General features: G+C 41.3%; 1 protein-coding gene across 1 annotated transcript in view; it reads left to right on the forward strand.

Moving 5' to 3' along the window:
* The window catches only part of POLN (DNA polymerase nu), a 419,903-nt gene that overhangs the window by 342,545 nt on the left and 63,175 nt on the right, over window positions 1-14,183 (forward strand). The window lies entirely within an intron of this gene.

Genomic DNA, 14,183 nt, shown 5'->3' on the forward strand with positions numbered 1-14,183 from the left:
AGTTTGGAGGCGACGTTATGAACAGTGGGCTCTCTTTTAAATAGTTTCTTCTAACCATGTGCCAATGGCAGAACTATTGAAATAGGGGATCAAACTGCAAGTTATTTCGGAGCTACAGATGACTTTCTAGGGGGAGAGAATGAAGCATAAATATAGTTATAACCTGAACAAACCAACTTAAAATAAAACATACCTTTTAATGCTCTGATCTCTACATTTTTCAAATCACACTGTATGACAAACGCAGCCTTTTCAGACCATTTGTGAAAGCCGTATTAATTATATAAGTATTGTCTGATGGAAAACCAGCCCAATTTCAGTAATTGTGCGACTTATTGCTGCAAGCCTAGCTGGAAATATGTCTGGTCTTTTTTTTTTTTTTTTTATCAGTCTAATTGTGCATATCTCCTGGTATTTCTTTATACAGTGGTTAGTTTGTATTTTTACACATTGGAAACCTCTCGTGGCTGGACATAATGCCAGCTCCGGAGCTGGAGTTAAATTTGCTGTGTTAAACAGTGTGCGTTGGCTGCCCATGATTTTCTGCATCAGGGGGTAATAGCCAATAGCCTCATCTATATGGAATTTACATGTGGTGAGCGCAGTTGGCTAAGCAGTTGTTTGGTTGTGCGTTTTGGACACACTAATCTCCTTATTGCATTGGGTGCTAGTCTAGCGCATCCAAATGCAGGTAAATCTGTGCTCTAGGCTAGGCGCACTTTATTGTATCAGTCCCATAGAGAGTTCAGTTTGGTGAGAAGGTTTAAGTGTATTGGAGAGGGAGTTGTGTGTATTGTGGAGTATTTTGGGGTACTGGAGGGACATTGTTTAAAAGGAGACATGGGAAGGACAATTTTCAAAGCTACTACTACTACTTAATATTTCTATAGTTCTACTCGACAAACGCAGTGCTGTACAAACAACATACAAGAGACATTCCCTGCTCAAAAGAGTTTACAATCTAATCAAAACAAACATACAGGTCAAGAGACAATGGTTAAAATTAGTTAATGAGGCTGAAGACAGACCATCAGACTTAAGATTTAAAAGCAGCCTCAAAAAGGTGAACTTTTAGATGGGATTTAAACAAGGTGAAAGAGGGAGCATGTCACACCAGCGCAGGAAGTCTATTGTAAGCTTATGGTGAAGCCAGGTGGAAAGTACAGAGTCAAGAATTGGTGGTAGAGGAGAAGGGCATAGATAGGAGGGGTGCGGAGAGAGGTAAGAGAAGAGAGGTGGTGAGGAGCTGCAGAGTGAAGGCTTTTGTAGGTGAGGAAGAGGAACTTGTACTGTATGCAGGAGTGGAAACAGAACCAATGCAGTGATTTCAGAAGAGGGGTTATATGTATGTAGCAACTTTGAAAAAGATAATTTATGCAGCTGAATTTAAGATAGATTGGAGTGGAGAGACCTGGCTTGCAGGAAAACCTGTGAAGAGCAGGTTGCAATAGTTTAAGTGGGAGGAGATGTGAGAGTGGATAAGGTTTCTGGTAGTTTGTTTAGAAAGAAAGGGATGGATTTTGGCAATGTTATAGAGAAAGAAAAGATATGTTTTAGCAGAGTTTTGGATATGTGCAGAGAAGGAGAGAGAGGAGTCAATATGACTCCTAGGTTACAGATTGAGGGTACTGGGAGAATGACTGTGTTATCCAAAGCCATTTACATGGGTAAATAGAGATTTACTCTCATGAACTGACAATTGTCTTCCTTTAATGCGGCTGAAAGTATGTACATTGCTTTACAAGGCTGTACTTTTTGCTACATTTAGAGGTGGTATTCCTGGGGGAGGAGGGAATAATGTGCAGAGATTGCATTTTCAAATGTATGTGCATTATTTTCAATGGAAAAAGTGCTCATGCAAAAGTCCACAGGAACTTTGTATCCACTGCAAGTTACAAAGTGAAAATACGTGTGCACTTTCTTTTTGCAGTTTGGTGCAAGGTCCACAGTTAAAAAGTGCCTGCAGATATTGTCCCAAGGTAGACAGTTTGAAAATTGCCCCTACATTAATTTTTCTGTGCTCTCTGGATTGCATTCTAGCTTAGTCTTTTTTCACCCACTTAGCTGTGCTTACAAAGTCACTTCTGGATGTATTTTTGAATTTTGGCACTAGTGAAGGCACCACATGCTGAGATGGAACCCCCCCATACTGATTGTAGTAGAAGGCCAGTAAAAATTTGAATCTCAAACAGATTTTGACTCTGACAATATTTATGTATTTATTTATTTATTTTATATACCGACCTTCATGACATGGATCATATCAGATCGGTTTACAAGGAACCTAGGGGTTAACATACATTAACAACTGATTAACAAGAGGACTTTAACTGGGGGCAAAGTTACATTTAACAAGGTGTAGCAAAACTTGGAATCTGGAAAGGAGACAAGGAAGAGGAAAAGAGAGAATAACCATTGAGTAAATAGAAATTAGCTACATGTCTAGCGAGGAAAGTTAAATTGAAAAGTTCCTAAATTTGGACCGATTATAGGAAAGCTTGGCGGAATAGCCACGTTTTGAGTTTTTTCTGAAATGTTTGTAAGCAGGGTTCCAGTCTGAGGTCCGGTGGGATAGAATTCCAAAGGGTAGGTCCTGCTATCGAGAATGCTCATTCTTTGGTGGCTGTGTAGCGTGATGCTTTGGTTGAGGGAACGTGTAGAGATCCTTTGTACAGTTCTCTGATCAGTCTGGAGGAGGAGTGGAGTCTGAGTCGGATCTGGAGGTCAAGCTGGAGTTGTTTGCGAATAGATTTGTGGATTATGGTGAGGGATTTATATAAAATTCTATGGTTTATTGGAAGCCAGTGTAGGTTACGGAGAACGGGCGTAATGTGGTCTCCACGACTGGTGTTAGTCAAGACTCTGGCTGCCACGTTCTGGAGCATCTGTAGTGGATTTGTGGTTGAGAGGGGGAGCCCTAGGAGAAGTGAGTTACAATAGTCAATCTTGGCAAAGAGCATGATTTGGAGGACTGTCCTGAAATCGTGTGAGTAGAGGAGAGGTTTAAGCCTTTTTAGGACTTGAAGTTTGTAAAAGCAGTCTTTAGTTATGTTGTTTATGGCTTTCTTTAGATTCAGACAGTTGTCAAGGATCACTCCAAGGTCTCTTACTTGTGTGATCTGGGTGGTGGGGGGGAGCTGAGGTGAAGAAGAGGTGAGGTCCGAGGAGATAAGTATTTCCGTCTTGGCAGCATTAAGGACTAGGTTCAAGCTGTTAAGGAGGTGGTTGATAGATTGGATGCAGTTTTCCCAGAATATGAGTGTTTTTGAAAGGGATTTTTTTATGGGGATAAGAATCTGTACGTCGTCTGCATAGAGATAATTAGTTAATTTTAGGTTTGTTAGTAACTGACAGAGGGGAAGGAGGTAGATGTTGAAGAGGGTGGGGGATAAGGAGGATCCTTGGGGAGCTCCTAGCGATGAATTGAAACTGGGTGATTCTTTATTGTTGATTTTAACCTTGAAACTTCTATTGCTTAGGAAGGAATTGAACCATCTGTGTACAGCTCCTGAAAGTCCGATGTCAGAGAGGCGGTTTAACAGAATGGAATGGTTCACCATATTGAAAGCTGCCAAGATGTCAAGTAAAACTAAAAGGAATGACTGCCCTTTGTCCAGGCCCATGATGACGTGATCCGTGAGGGAGAGGAGGAGGGTTTCCGTGCTATAGGATTTGCGGAAACCATATTGCGATGGATGGAGAATTTTGTGTTCATCTAGGTAGTCCGAAAGTTGAATGTTGACCAGTTTCTCGGTGATTTTAGCAATAAAAGGGAGGTTGGAAATAGGGCGGAAGTTGGAGAGATCTTGTGTGTCAAGGTTGGGTTTCTTCAGAAGGGGTTTGAGAAAAGCGGATTTTAGTGCATCAGGGTATATTCCATGGGATAAAGAGCAGTTTATGATGTCTGCTAAGGGTCTAGCAATGTTGTCTGGGATAAGTAGCAAAAGTTTTGTGGGTACGTGGTCTGATGGGTGGCTGGATGGTTTCAGTCTCTTTAGGAGGGATTCGATCTCCTTGGATGAGGTGGGTTCGAAGGAATCTAGGCTGGCTCCAGAGTAGGTGGGAATGGTGGGAGTAGGCAAGGGTGGGGTTGTGATGGGGGCAGCAGAGCTAGAGTATTTGAAATTTTTTTCTGAAAGAAAAGAGTGAGTTCTTCAGCTTTGATTTGTGCTTGTTCATCTGGGATAGCCAGGGCGGAGGTTTTCATGAGTTGGGAGACATAGGAGAAAAGAGCCTTGGCATCGAATTGGAGGTCATGAATTCTGCTGGCGAAGAAGTCTCTTTTTGTCTGTAGTATGAGGTTCCTGTAGCAGTGAAGGGAGCTTCTATAGTCTAATAGGTTAGTAGTGCTGGGTGCCTTGCGCCATTTGTGTTCCTTATGTCTGAGGTCCTGTTTCATTTTTTTAAGTTCTGGAGAATACCAAGGTTGTTTTCCTTTTTGATCCGGATTGATTGTTTTGATTGCTGGAGGGCATAGCTTATTGGCTGTAATGTGCCAAGTTTGAATAGCTGTGTTGGGGTTGGTTATATCCAAGTTAGTGAGTTCTTTGGAAAGGTGTTCACTAAGGCTGTCGGAGGTGCATGTCTTCTGGAAGTGTATAGTGGAGAGGGGTTGAGAGGGGTTAGAGCGTGCTTTGGTCATGAGGGTAGTGGAAATCAATGAATGGTCTGACCATGGGACTGGAATACAATCTGGGGGAGAGGAATATGATAGGCCTGAATTAATGAAAATGAAGTCCAGCGTGTGGCCTGCTCTGTGTGTAGGTTTGTTTATAATTTGTTCGAAGCCCATGGCTCTGAGGGTGGTTAGGAGGGCCTCACAGTTTGGAGAGGGTGGTGTATCGTCGACATAGATATTGAAGTCCCCCCATGATCAAAGCTGGGGAGTCTGTGTTTATGTATTTCATGGTGGCTTCTATTAGGGGGGAGGCGTCCGAGTCAAGAAGTCCAGGGGGAGCATATACTAACAGAATTTGAAGTTGGTTCGATTTGAAGAAACCTAGTTCGAGTTTGGAGGAGGTCCTGATTGGTTGGTTGGTGAGCCTAAGGTCTTTTTTGGCTGCTAAAAGGAGGCCACCTCCTCTTTTTTTTTGTCTGGGTATAGAGAAGATGTCATAAATGTGAGTGGGTAATTGGTTTGTCAGGACGGTGTCTGAGTTTCTGAGCCAGGTTTCTGTGATGGCACAGATGTCAGGTTTTGAATCCATGAGGTAATCATTGAGGATGTGAGTTTTCTTTGTAAGGGACTGAGCATTGAATAGTGTTAGAGTGAAGAGGGTGAGTCCTAGAAGTTGAGAGAGGGGGAGGCCATGATAGGGAGAAGGAAACCAGCGGGTCGGCTTGAGTGTTGTAGTGGTAACTTTAAGCGAGAGCTGAAGTGTTAATATCTAATGGGGATAGGATAAGATTGCATCTTGCTTCTTAAGGTGTGTGCTAGAGGAGGATTGAATGGGGAGAAGCACTGTTCCTGGTGAAGGTCGGGTGATAGCAACTTAAATTGATGTTTAGCTTTGCGCCTGTGACCAATCTGTCATTTGCAAGTTGAAGTGAATGAATAGGCACCCACAGGCACAGGCACAGGTTCGCACGAAGGGGTGCGCGACGCCTAGAGCCGTCGGGCCCTTTAAAGGGCTGGAAGAGCCGGATTGGTCAGCGTGGGAGGAGGTAGGCGGTCCTACTTAGTTTTGATTGGTTTCTTTGCGGCCTGTGTCGGATCGGGGCTCCGGGGCCTAAAGTAGGGTGCGCTGCCTGCATGCCTGCCTCACGTGCTTCAGGGCTCCTCAGCCTCCCCTGACCCCGATAGGAATATGAAGGAGAACGTATCCGTGACAACCAGAGGATGAATATGTCTCCAATGTCCCTCAAGTTGTGGGTCTGGCAGTATTTTTAAATTATGAAAATCCTAATATATCCTAATATATTAAATTATTCAAAGTATATCAGTTGACAACTGCTTGAAATATAATATAGCTGTCCATAGGTAAAGGACACCTGTGGACAACAGTTCAATTATGAAGGATGCATCTTCAAAAGAATATAGTCAAAGTAGAGATAGCACAGAAGAGGGTTAACAAAATGGTACAACCTGCACCATAAGTCCACTGAGGTGAGATTAAGGGCCTTATTTTCTAAGGCTATCGCAGGCTTGCACTAACAGTGCAAGCCTGCGATAGCTTGTGAAGGTAGCGCACGCCTGCGCTACCTAAATCGGGGCGGAGTCGGCCCTGAAAGAGGAGGAGTTGGGGCATCACCGGGGCCGACTCCGCAAAGACTGCGCCACCAGCGAAAAGGTAAGGGCCTTTTCGCGTCCTATTTCGCGCCCAATAACTACACCTTCTATGGTGGTGCTATTGGGTGCGAAACCGGCAGCAATCGCACTGCGGCGGCCCTTAAAGGAGGCCCTTAAAGACTGAATTATGAATACCCTCTAGGAAAGGAGAGACAGAAACAGCTGAGAAAAAATAGTATCTAAATTCAATAAAACCTAGGACATGAACACAGGCTCCTTAATTTCGGGCCGATACAGTAAAAGTCGCGCGCAATTTAGTATCGGCCCGCATGCAAATGAGGGCCCGCAGTAAAAAGAAGTGCTAGGGACACTAGCGCGTCCTTAGCGCCTCTTTTTTGACAGGAGCGGCGGCTGTCAACGAGTTTGACAGCTGATGCTCAATTTTACCGGCGTCGGTTCTCAAACTCGCTGACAGCCATGGGTTTGGAAACCGGACGCCGGCAAAATTGAGCATCCAGTTTTCAACCCGCGAGCCGTGGGCTGATTTAAAATTTTTTTTTTTATTATTTTTAATTCTTTTTTACTTTTGGGACCTCTGATTTAATATCGCCATGATATTAAGTCGGAGGGTGTACAGAAAAGCAGTTTTTATTGCTTTTCTGTACACTTTCCCAGTGCCGGCAGAAATTAACACTTACCTTTGGGTAGGCGCTAATTTCTAAAAGTAAAATGTGCGGCTTGGCTGCACATTTCACTTACTGAATCACGCGGGAATAACTAATAGGGCCATCAACATGCATTTGTATGTTGCGGGTGCTATTAGTTTCGGGGGGGGTTGGCCGCACGTTTTCGACACGCTATTACCCCTTACTGAATAAGGGGTCAAGCTAGTGTATCGAAAACACGCGTCCAAACGCGGGTTAACGGTGCGCTCAATCGGAGCGCACTGTACTGTATCGGCCCGTTTGTGAGGAAATGAGAATAAAGCTAGAGATCAGGGAGAGAGTATATCACCACTCATGAATTGTGGAGTACTACCTGCATTGTTCTGCTATAGCTAGAATGCCTACAGACAAAGATGCTGATGTATTATTCTGCAAAAACTCCTGTGCACTATTTGCAAAACAGTGCATATAATTTTTCTGTTGGAACTGATATGCAAGTTAGCCTAATTGAAAAATTGCACATAAAATTTTGCAAAAAATTCCCTACACCTTTTTCAAGTGTATGCTTTCTGTTTTAGCAAAATCATCTTTCAAAGCTAATTTTATGTATAGTTTTTTTTATGCTGTAATAGCTAATGATCTGCTTTACATGATTTTGTATTATAATAGCTCATTAACTATTTACCTTGCATACAATTTTGGACATGGAAAACTGCACAAAACTGTATTCTTAGCAAAACAGGAAAACTATGCAAACACATCTTCGCAACACTAAGGGGGTCATTTTCTATGCAGATCGCACGAGAAAAGTCCCTTCTCGCGTGTGATAGCTAAATCGAGGCGGGTTCTGGGCAGCGTCCGCACCGGAAGGGGAGGAGTCGGGGCGGCACCGGGGCAGACGCCGCGAAGACACTGCTGACGGCGAAAAGGTAAGGACCCTTTTTGCTGCCAGTTTTGCGCCCAATAGCGCCACCTTTTATGATGGCGCTATTGGGTGCGAAAGGCTGCTGGCTTTCGCAGCCCGGCCCCCCCCCCCCCCCCCCATTATCGCCGGTTTTCTAAGGTCTGCGACCTTAGAAAATCCAGGCCTAAAATGGAAAATGGTGTGTGCTATTTCCCATTTTCATGTGCGAAGCCAGGTTTGCAAAGTTTTTCTCACAGAAGTACATCGGCCTCATTATTAGCTAAAGGGTGGTGGTCTTGCTCTTTTCTTCTTCACCCATGTCCTCTATTCCATTCAGAAATGTTAATCCTTTAGATTCAAGAAGGCAAAATCTGAGTCGACAGCACTTGTACTACAATGATGCCCCAGCAAATCTTTCGTAAGATGTGTGACTCAGATATATTGACCTGAGTAGTACTATGGTGAGTTCTGGAGAATGTAACCAAGATAAGAGAGGTAACTCTTACCTGTCATCTGTCAATCAAGCTCTACAAGGACTGCATTAAATTAATGGAATAGCTGTCAAATGGAGGGACAATTGTAATGGCTGGATAGTAAATATATGAGTTACGCTTCATAACACACACAAAAAAACCATACTAGGTAGACAGCAGCAATGACAGCAACAGACCACTGAGCACCAGCAGTAGCAACAGGATGAAATTGTCTGCTATTATATAGTCTCTCTCACAGGATAGACCGAAAGTGGCACCAATGTGATATTTTAATAATTCCCCTAGGTTGAGAGAAAGTCTACTGCATATAATTTATGTACTATCATGTAACCTTTCTCATATGTTTCCCTCCTTAATGGTAGAACATGTTAAATATGATAGTAGAATAGGAGGAAATGAAGACATTTACAAAATGGGCCCTTTCTATATGCCCAGTCCTTGAAGTACTAATGTTTAAAATGTAACATAAAACAGGGCAAGATTTAGGCATAGGCAAGAAAAGTATGTGCCTATGGTACCACATTTTGAAGGCATCCAGAAACTGGGACTCCCTGTGCTGATTTATGGGGGCAAAATCTCCTGCCCCAGTCCTCTACCTATGGGCACCATAATCTTAAATCCAGCCCTGACATAAAAGAAACAGGTCAATAAATAGCTTATGGTGCGGTTTATAGGTCTCTCACATTAATGACACAAGTATATATAATCCCCTCTTGGTTTTGAGGTCCCTAATTCAAGGATTACAGTCATTGCCTCCCAGCCATTGTCACACCATCAAAAACACCACAGTAATCCACCATTGGGCCAGAGTTCAACCAGCGGGGAGGAGGACAACCTCCGTAGCCCTAAGCTCCCGGGGCTAGGTACCTTGTATTTCTCACAACCAAATACTCTTTCTTCCACTTGTACTAACTTAGGTGGATCTCTCAGTTCAGCAGGCTGGTTCTTGAGGTGTAAAAGAGCAGGCAGAGGCTTGGAGTGGTGTGAAACAAAAATAGTTTTACTGTAACTTAAAAATATATTTCCAGGAATAGTAATATCATCAAAAAGAAAACCAACAGGATGGCAACTCCAAGCACTACAGGTCAGCCTCTGAATCAATATCCCAATGTCCAAATCTCTCCCCAGTGAAGGGAAAAGATAACATTTCTCTCAAAAAATAAGGCAGGGAGCTGGTGGTGAAAAAAAAAAACAACTCCCTCCTTCAAAAGATGACAAAGAAACTTCTGCAAAAACACGCGACGACCAACCTACTAGAAGGTTCCAATTATACCTACTGTATGTAATATATTGGTTTTACATGGTTGTGTTAATAAACTATAAATTATAAACTGAACTATAAACTGAACTATAAATATAAATTAAAACTGAACTATAATTACAATATAGTAAACTTCCCACACTAAAACAAACAATACTAACTGCCAGCATTCAAGCAGTAAGAAATCTACCCATGAAAACACAACATTTCAAATATTACTCCAGGCCCAAAAATACCAATACACATCCTATTAGGAAACAGAATAAGTCCGGCTGCTATAGGACATTACACGTAAACTACAAAGTAGCAGAATACCTCATCTCAGTCACACATGCAGAGCACAGACAGACTCTAACCAAATACAGACTAAAGAGACCATACAGTCCAAATAGAAACGTGCAGACAAAAACTGAACTGGAAATCGCAACAAACCAGACTCTTTTTGCAGTGTAACAATGGAAAAATATAAACATCACCATTCCTCATAAAATATCAAATAATACAATCAAGAAATATAAAACATCAATCATAAAAGTAAAGCCATACTAACTCATATAAACATTTTTAAAGAGTTCCTCGCCACTATTAAGTCACCCGTCAGGCAAAAACACAGAAACAGCACAAAATGGTAAGTATATTGCTGAAATCAAAAGTTCAGATAATCAAAGTAGAATCCAAGGCATATGGTTGCACACAAAGCAGCAGGCTCCTTTGTTGTGCTCCCTCATACATGCAACAGAGGCACATGCTCCTCCAATGCACAGTGCCTCCAATGTCAATGTGGAGGTTTTAAAACAGGAGAACAGGACCACACACAGCAGTGGTCCAGGGTAACAGGCAGAGCTTAGCAGTGAGATCGGAAAGAAAAGAGATAAGGTCTGCAATGAGAGGGGGAAGGAGAGAAAAGAGGAATTGTGCAACAAAAGAAAGACAGTTTGTGCAGCCCACCTCATTCCTCATACCCACAAACATACCCACAAATATCAGGATAAGCAAAACTCAAATGTTGCCGGGTAGGGAAATGTGATAAATGTCTCACAAGTAATGTGGTTGGGGCCACTGATGGCTTTTGGCTTCCTTTACAGCTGCAATGGGAAAAAAGATTCAAGTTAAAAATGATTCCAGGTCAATGACCTGGCAAAAGATCACCACTGTTGATAGGTCTCCTCTTAAGAGGTATTTAATTAATACTTAGCAATCTATGTGGTGGCAACCTGCAAAAGCATGTTGTTTTTCTACATTTTGCCAAATGTTTTGTCTTCTTTTTCTTTTCCTACTGTTTCAGCTTCTAAATTGAAGTGAGATATGTGGTACCAGACATTGGTAGCTTGGGATACTGGTGTTTTCCCCGTTGACATTGAGTTGAAGAAGTGTTTCAGAAAGTATGCAAAGTGGAAATAGACATGTGGACAGACTTTTTGGTCTTAGGGCTAGATTTTCTAATGGTGCAGGCCTCTGTGAATCGCGCGGTACTGGGGGGTGGGGAGGCGAAGCGGGGGGCGGGCCTGCAAAAGCCGACAGTGATCGTACCACCGCGGTGCTATCGCTGCTGGCTTTCGCAAACCAATAGCGCCACCGTGAAAGGTGGTGCTATTAGGCGTGTTACTGACAGTGATAAGGGTCCTTACCTTTTCGCCGTCAGCAATGTCTTTGTGGCATCTGCCCCGGTGCCGTCCCGACTCCTCCCCTTCCAGTGCCGACGCCACCCAGAACCTGCCCCGATCTAGGTATCGCACGCGAAAAGGGACTTTTAGAAAATGACCCCCTTAGTTTGCTCTGACATGGCCCAAATATGCTCAGTGAGATTTTCCTGTCTTTTTCTATAAGGGACTGATCTTACATGTTAGTATAGGATGCTCTTGTAATCCAGTCCATTGCTTGGAGCAAGGTGGACCTGAAATGCTTCATCCAATTTGCCAAATAGGACCTCCAATGTAGCCCCTGCTCCAGCTTTAAATTGAAAATATTTTTATTCACAGCCTTTCCAAATAATTATTCACCACGTCCTCTTTTTTTGGATTCAAAGTGGTTGAATCATTCCCACTGTGCTTTTAGTCAAAACAAAAGTGACATTTTACAAATCTGTAAGTTAATGCTGATCTCTACTTGATAAATATCTTTTATGTACATGGAAAAATTTTTATTATTTATATGTAGTTCAGAGATGGCTAACTTTGGTCCTCAAGACCACAAACAGGCCTGGTTTTCAGGATATCCAAAATGTGTTGTATTTGCATACAAAGGAGGAAGTGCACGTAAATCTATCTCATATATTTACTGTGGATATCCTGAAAACCAAGCCTGTATGTGGCTCTTTAGGACCAGAGTTGGCTACCCTAAAATAAATTAAATATTGTGTAAACACAAATGTGAAATATTTTCAATGCAAATTGTCTTTTTGTGCATTTTAATAATGTAAAACCTTATGCAAAAATAAGCTAATTTGCCACTTGATTGATGCCATAGACCCATGTTACCAGTGGAAACCAGAGGTCTCATAATATGTGAGCATATAATGTGTGTACGCTTTGTACTGCTAAAGATGTTTGCATGTCTATGGCCAAACGAATTTTATAGTAAAAGTTTCAAACCACCCTAGTTTACCCTTTCTTAAGGTTCAACTAGGAAAACCTTATCTTTTTTTCTGCATAACACGGGCTTTGCACTGGTGCTAATCTCATTTAGATAACTTGTTCATTTTATCCATAATTTCTCTCTAACTGGAGGAAATATATGGAACTAAAATGATTTTTTAGTATGAATGTTCGAGTGCAAGGGGGTTATTGGTAACATAATCACTCGTTGGTAAATATAGCCCCCATCCAGGGAATGCTTGTTTTGACTAGTTTTTGAACTATTGCTTGGGTTAGGATTATCTTATTGTGCAAATATTGCTGTCATCAGAAAGTCAAACAGTAGACTAGAGCCAGTTTTGCAGTTTATGACCCACAGTCTCTTCTTGTGCCTGAAAAATAAAGTGCCCAAGCACAATTTATGCTCTTTGAAATTGCATAAAATGAACATTTCCAAAACTGATTTATTTATTTAAAACACTTGGATGCCGTACTACTCTGTGTCCTAGGTAGCTTACAAAGGAAAACAATCATAAAAGAGAACATATGCTAAAACAGTCTATATACAGACAAGACAATGACATATTAGGGTCTCATCTGGGTTTTTAGTGATGACAGGTGGAACACATTTCCCTCCCAAATTTTTCTTATCTATAACCCTTCTTGAGCAAGGGAGCAAATGCATGGAAATGTGGCACTTTGTAGTAATAATGTGACAATTTAATAGAAAACAAATATTGCAGGGGAGATAATTCCCACATATGGCTGAAACCTTAATTTCAGAAAACATAACATATGGTAGGATGCCTTATTGTGCATACACTGTTTTCACAGAAGAAAGCAACAGAAGGGTTTGAAAGAGATCATAATCGTACTTCTATTTTCTATATAAATACAGTATCTAAACAAGTCAATTCTAGAATTTTTTTCTGAAAAAGTACACAAAGGATTTCAGAAATAACTGAAAGGTTTCTTGCCTCTTATCCCTCTTGAACAGGAACAGATGGCTGACCATAGCATTGCTTGTTGTGTTGCCTCAGACCAAGAGGGTTTATGGGTAAAATGAACTTTGCAAGGGAAAGAATTATTACCTACAGTGCCTTGTAGAAATTTTCACACCCTTGAATATTTTTCACATTCTGCGGTTTAAAAACTACAAATTAAAATGCATTAAAGTAGTTTGTTTCACTTATCTACACAACATTCTCAACATTTTCATCATGAAAGAACAACTCTAAAAATATTCCAAAAGTAATTAGGAATTAAAAAATAAAAAGAAATTTTGATTGCATTAACTCTTCACACTCTTTGACTCAGTACTTGGTGGAAGCTCCTTATGCGTCAATAACAGCCATGAGTCATCTAGGATAAGTGTCTCCCAATTAACACAGCAGGATGGTGCAATTTATATTTATTTATTTATAGACACGTAATATTCCACCTTTTTCAAATTAGTCTCAAAAGCAGATTACAATCAAATTTAAAATTAAATTCTTAATACAATAGTGCAAAGTTAGCAATCTAATAGGGAACATGAAGCATTGATTTAGAGACCTAACAGATAAATGCATAATAAATCATGACTAAAAGACATAAAGAGATGTATATCATCCACATAAAGATAGTATTGTATATTGTATTTTTTAAAGATCTCTCCCAGTGACTGTTTAAAAAAATTAAAAAGAAGTAGACAGAGGATGGAGCTTTGAGGAACTCTTCGAGTTATAAACCAAGAGCAAACCCAACTTCAATAAAATTAAATAATTGACAAGATCAAATCTTCTTATGGCTGCTGATGATTGGAAGGTAAAGGTCAATCTATATAATCAATGGCCTGTATTGACTGTGCAGGAAGACTAGGCGCTGTGCTGGTTGGCAATGGCAATCAGGGGAACTGACCCAGCACAGGTCAAGTGAATAGTTCTGAACCTATCTGCTTGAATGGAATGCTCATTGCTTGGGGTCATATATCAGAAGAGAGTTTCTTAAGATCCAGTCTACAAATAGTTCACACACACACTCTGATGACGAATATACCCAGTCTACATAGTGGCTAT

This window comes from Rhinatrema bivittatum, chromosome 1 (genome assembly GCF_901001135.1).
Source record: "Rhinatrema bivittatum chromosome 1, aRhiBiv1.1, whole genome shotgun sequence".
Classification (NCBI taxonomy): Eukaryota; Metazoa; Chordata; class Amphibia; order Gymnophiona; family Rhinatrematidae; genus Rhinatrema; species Rhinatrema bivittatum.